The sequence below is a fragment of the Macaca fascicularis genome, chromosome 1 (genome assembly GCF_037993035.2).
Source record: "Macaca fascicularis isolate 582-1 chromosome 1, T2T-MFA8v1.1".
Lineage (NCBI taxonomy): Eukaryota > Metazoa > Chordata > Mammalia > Primates > Cercopithecidae > Macaca > Macaca fascicularis.
This window is the reverse complement of record NC_088375.1, coordinates 217,062,164-217,067,756: the sequence shown is the minus strand read 5'-3', so window position 1 is coordinate 217,067,756 and position 5,593 is coordinate 217,062,164. Positions and strand designations below refer to the sequence as shown.

The 5,593-nt window shown below is 50.6% G+C and overlaps 1 long non-coding RNA gene across 1 annotated transcript; it reads right to left on the bottom strand.

Moving 5' to 3' along the window:
- Nucleotides 1-1,589: 1,589 nt before the first annotated feature.
- LOC141409339 (uncharacterized) lies at nt 1,590-3,449 on the bottom strand. The gene is made up of 2 exons (XR_012429493.1): nt 3,322-3,449; nt 1,590-3,152 (listed from the first exon to the last, which is right to left on the bottom strand). It is a non-coding gene; the product is annotated as an uncharacterized lncRNA (long non-coding RNA).
- Nucleotides 3,450-5,593: the final 2,144 nt, after the last annotated feature.

Here is a 5,593-nt window from a genome sequence, read left to right as displayed (position 1 = left end):
GGCAGAGAAGGGGGCTGGTAGGAAAGATGGAGGGGCGGGTGGTTGGAGCTCCCATTGTATCTTGGGAACCATCTCTTGAGCCTGGGTCACCTCATCTAGAAAAACAGGAACCACAAGGCCTGCCTGCCTCTCGGGATAATGATGAGGGTGCAGTGAGGTGGTACATGGTAAGCCTCCCCCTGTACAGTCTGTCCTCGTAAAGTTTCACTTCCTTTTCCTAGTGCATAGCCTGCAGCGGGGCATCTAGCCTCCTAGGGTTGGCTCTAGTCAAGTTGGTATTGAGTTGAATGGTCTTCCGGGGCTGAGCTGAGCCGAGCCAAAGACCCCAAGCCCGGTATCTGAACCCCTCACTACGAGCCCATCTTGGAGATAAGTCAGGGCCTGATGCCTCTGATTAGGCTATCCCTCCCTATCCTGGGGAATCAAGGTGACACCAGGAAACCCTTGCTCAGCTTGCATTCTCCAAAAATAGCCAATCACTCACCAAACTCTTCCCAGCTGTCATCCCAGTAAATTCCCCCAACAACCTGAGGTTGGGCACCATTACTAGTCACATTTTAAACAGCTAGCCACCAGGGCTCTTGGCTATTGGACTTCATGGCCTGTGATCTTAACCCAGGGCCCTTAAGAAATTGGAGGTGAATTTTGGCTCCAAGGGCAGTCTCTGCTGCAAGCTTGGAATTTCCATCCTTCCCTGCCCTTTCATCTGGGGAAGAGAGAGGGGCCCGGACACCTCCACCCTCTGGTGCACTGAATGTACCCAGGCTTGCTTCAAAACCAGCCCCCTGGCTCCCACTCTCAGCAGTAAGTGCCCCCTCCCTCACAACTGCAATCTTTTTCCTGGGTGTCTTTTTTCTTGCTTTCTTTCTTCTTCTTTGTTTTTCTTTCTGTGGCTCTGGCCCTCTCTCCCTGAAAATACAGTTTGCCGATATTAAAAAAACACACACACAATCACTAAACACATTTTATACAGTCTTTGAAGTCTAATGGCCTCAGGCTCCTGGACTGATAAGTATGCAGATAGAGTGCAGACCAGAGCTGGGAAGATAGTACCCTGTGCAGGCCGAGGCAGGGGCCCCCGCGGGGGTGGGAGGGGATGGAGACGCCTATGGGTCCCAGAGGCAGGGAGTCCCACCCTGTTTGTCTAAGCCTGAAGGAGAAAATCAGATCGGGTCAGGGAAGTGGGGATGAAGCCCCTCAGGGCTGCTGTTCCTGGGCTCTCCAAAAGGTCTGCTGTCTCAGAGGCTGGTCCATCAGGGGTTCCCTCTTTTTTTTTTTTTTTTTTTTTTTAAATATACAGAGTCTTGCTCTGTCGCCTGGGCTGGAGTGCAGTGGCGCAATCTCAGCTCACTGCAACCTCCGCCTCCTGGGTTCATGCCATTCTCCTGCCTCAGCCTCCTGAGTAGCTGGAACTACAGGTGCCCGCCACCATGCCCTGCTAATTTTTTTTTTTTGTATTTTCATTAGAAACGGGGTTTCACTGTGTTAGCCAGGATGGTCTCAATCTCCTGACCTCATGATCCATCTGCCTCAACCTCCCGAAGCGCTGGGATTACAGGCGTGAGCCACCGCGCCTGGCTCATCAGGGATTCCCTCTCAAAACAGGGGGCGGAAAAGGATGTTTCATGCACCCCAAGGCCTCAGAGGGCATCTTCGTGCCCAGGAAAAAGATTAAGATGGTGAATTGTTGAGGTTCTATGTTCAATGTAGTTCTAGAACACAGGCACGTTTGTAAGTTGGGGCAGGCAGGGTAAAGAGGAGGGTACAGAACGGTAACCTCTGTCAGCCCCTTCAGAGCTGCTACAAAGCTGCCTGGATAAGGATGCCGCCCACCAGATACTCAGCAGAATCACTGGGGTGGAGATGCCCTCCTGGCACAGCAGCAGATGCCCAGCTCTTTGCAAACCCAGGGGAGGAAGGTGCCACCTAAAGGGAACTCCCAGGTTGATGAGCACAGGGCTGCAGGGAGAACCCAAACATTAGGACCTCCTGGCCTGATGGGGTGGTGGAGGACAGAGCCTCTGACCTCCTAGGTACTGAGAGCTCCCAGGCTGGGGAGGAAGCTCCAGCCCTTGTTTCACAGGGAAGTCCCCGGTGAAGTAGGGGAAGGAGGACCCACATAAGCACAGGAAGCTCAGACGCAGAAATCCTCCTCACTCTCAACTCTGCAGCCACCAAACTTGGCACCTATGACCCACCCCTGGACTTGTACCAAGGGGTCTCTCAGAGGAGCCTTCCCTACTTTCAGTGCTTCCTGTGTTGCTTTCAAGGCTTGGTCCCTGCATCTAGTCTGAATTCTCTGGCTGCCTTGGGTCCCTCAGAAAGAGGCATCTGGCCTCGCTTCACTTCCACTTAATCTGCACAGTCCCATCTATCCCCATCATCCCCTTCCCAATTCCACCCCACCCATCTCTGCAGCTTCTCAGCTCCCTAGCGGTCCTCACCTTTGCACGTGGCTTCCAGCAATGGAACCCCTGTTTGTGAGCTCATCACTTGTCCAGGGCTGGGCTCCTGAGCTCATCAGCTTCATCTCTCAGCTCCCAACACAGTACCCAGCCACTGTGTTTATCTCACATTTATTAGCTACACGGCCCATGTATGTTATCTCATCAATACATAGAGACCAAGGCGCTGAGAAGCCTGACAACTTGCTCCCCTGTCACCCGGGGAATTCTTGTCATCCCTTAGGTCACAGCCTAAATGTCCCTTCCTTGGGGAAATTCTCTCAGACATCCCCCACCACACCCCATCCTCCCCACTCCAGCACAGCATCTTGTGCATCTCTGTAGCACGAATCACAGTGGAATTGAATGAATTGTTTCTGCAATGGTTTGACCTCTCCCCCTCATGCACAAGCTCCTCCAGGGATGGAAATCTATCTCTATTGTTTACCACCCTGTCCTGAATGCAGGGGCCCTGACTCAGAGAAGACCCCGGGTAAATATTTACCATTTGAAGAATGAATGGCTTCCTAAGTTTGTGCACCTAGAGCTCTCTGGCCTTCAGCTGCTTCACCTGTAAGTAAGTGGAGCCTTAGGTCCCCAGGACTAGCTCACCCTTAAGATGACTTCTCATTCTTAGGTCCTAGAAAATGCTTTTTAAAATTCCATCTTCCTTTCCCAAATTGAAACAACAATGTCATACCAATCAGGCTGGAAAAAAAAAGAGAAATTTGGATAACACCATGTGCTGAGTACCACTGTCCTGGAAGAAACCCGTCAGTATTCAGGGCAATGAAGCACTGCACGCCTTCTGACCCCACCATCCCACTCCTGGGGGGACTCCAAGGAAGCCCTCACGTGGTCCCAGTGGGTCACTCACACGGTGGGACATTGGAGGCAATCTAGTGTCCACCCCTGGAACAGCGGGCATCTCTCAGGAAATTCTGCAGCAGTCAGAAGTACCGAATGAGCTTTATGCACAGCAACTCAGGTAGATCTTAAAAACCTGGTGTTAAGTGAAAAAATTAAGCAACAGAATGAGATCCATAGCCCAATACAGTTTATGTAAATTAAAACACATTCGCACGATGAACAACACCATATATTTTATAGGAACCATCCATATCTGAGGACATATATTAGAGATTTTAGAGTGGAGCTGCGGAGGGGGCAGTCAGGAGGGGCCAGACAATAGCATCACGGAGAAGGAGAAAAATCAAACAAAGCAAAACAAGAGTGAGGCTGTGTGAGACCAGGATGTTAATGGATGGTGAGTTGAATGTTGTGTTGGACTTGGACTAATCCAACTCTCTTTTCAAGGTGAATATAATGATTGATTAACGAACGAAGATTCCACCTTCCCTTCCTCTCGTGGATCCCAGCAAGCTTCCAGGGCGTGGGTTAGCATAGGTTTGAAGGTTTCTCGGCCTCTGCACTATCTACATTTTGGGCCCACTAAGTCTTTGTGGTGGGGGCTGTCCTGTATATTGTAGGATGTTTAGCAGTTTCCCTGGTCTCCACCTACCAGATGCGAGTTGCACCCACCAAATTCTGACACCCAAAATGTCTTCAGATATCGCCAAATGTCCCCTGGGGGACAAAATCACCCCTGGTTGAGAACCACTGGGTTGGAATAAAAGCCTGAAAAACCACTCCAAGCCTGCCAGTTAAGTGACCCACACTTGCTTTACAAAACCCCATGCACAGAGCAACAGAACCTTGGGACCTGGGACTAGGCTTGTACCTCCATGTTGAAAGCCTGCAGCGTCACTTGCATGTTTAAATCAAGGCTCGGTGGAGATTCCAGTTACAGCCTGCAACTGCGTCTGCCTTGGGCTTCCTACTAATTTTAACCAGCAGCTGGATTTGCATAGGACATTTGCATCTGAAATTACCCATGATTCTGTGGGAGCCACAGTCTACAGCAGATGATGGCAAAAAATATATATAATTCCATTTCAGCTTGCAAAGTAGGGGGGAGGAAGGAGATGAAGACTTCAGGGAGGGAGAGTACTTTAAGAAAATTTCAGTGCTTTATATAATTGGTGAGAGAGGTTGGAAGTAGATGCCCTGCTGGTCACTGGCAGAGAGAACTGTTCTGGCAATTCGCATGTGAATTAATGACTCCAAGAGTGAATGCACAAGGTCCCCTGAGACTCCCCCAGGAGTGGCCTACTGGCCCAAGTGGAGGCAGGCAGAGGAGAGGGAAGGATGGTGCAGACCTGTGTACAGAACTGCACACAGCCCAGTTCCAGGCCTCCAGGAACCCAGCCACCCGCTAGCACTGGCCTGCCGGGAGCCTGCCGCATGCCCGAGAGTACTCACTAAGTGCCTTCCCCACGTGGGCCATTTCATCACACAGCCTCACCTCTCTTGATGAAGCCATCATTCCCCACATTTGGAAGAGGAGGAGATGGAGATTCGCAAGTCTCACTCTTAGTAAAGAGCAGAGCCTGAATTGGAAGGAAAGTCTGCCAGACTCTAAAACCAGTGCTCCTTCCTCTAAGACCCTCAGTGGGCCATTTGCTGACTTGCAAAGTTAATGCACAAGCAAAAGCATGGCAGGTCATGCCGAGAGGGGCAGAAGACCGCTCCTTTGCAGCTCAGCAGTTTCTGCTCAGCCTGAGATTTGGCCAGGCCTGGGTTCCAGAATGTAAAGGTAGACATCTGCAGGCCATGCCCTAAATGCCAGGTGACGTGTGTCTGTGCCACATGGGCTAAGGCTTAACTGGCACCTTCCTGGTCACCATCTGCAGACACCAAGGTTAACCACACCCTCCACTGGCTGCCCCAGGGCCTTGCAGTCCTCTGTGATTGCATTACTTACTCTTTCTACATCTCTCTCCCCGACTAGACCATAACATCTTGGGGGCAGAGATCATGACCGGCTCATCTATCTCTCTATCCCAGAGCTCCAGAAATATATGTGCTATAAACTGAGCTAATTTGGGACTGGGAACAGGAGACTAACCAATCTATGTCATTGCAATTGAAATGCTATCTTGTCCAGGAATAGTTTCTTGATTTTCCCAGGAGGAAGAACATCTTAGGTGAGATCTTCCCTTAAGCTATGGGTAACAGGAGCACTTTCCACCTTGTACACTTGATCCCCTTGAATATGCTGAAGACTCCTCAAAGGAAAGGGTCTTGCC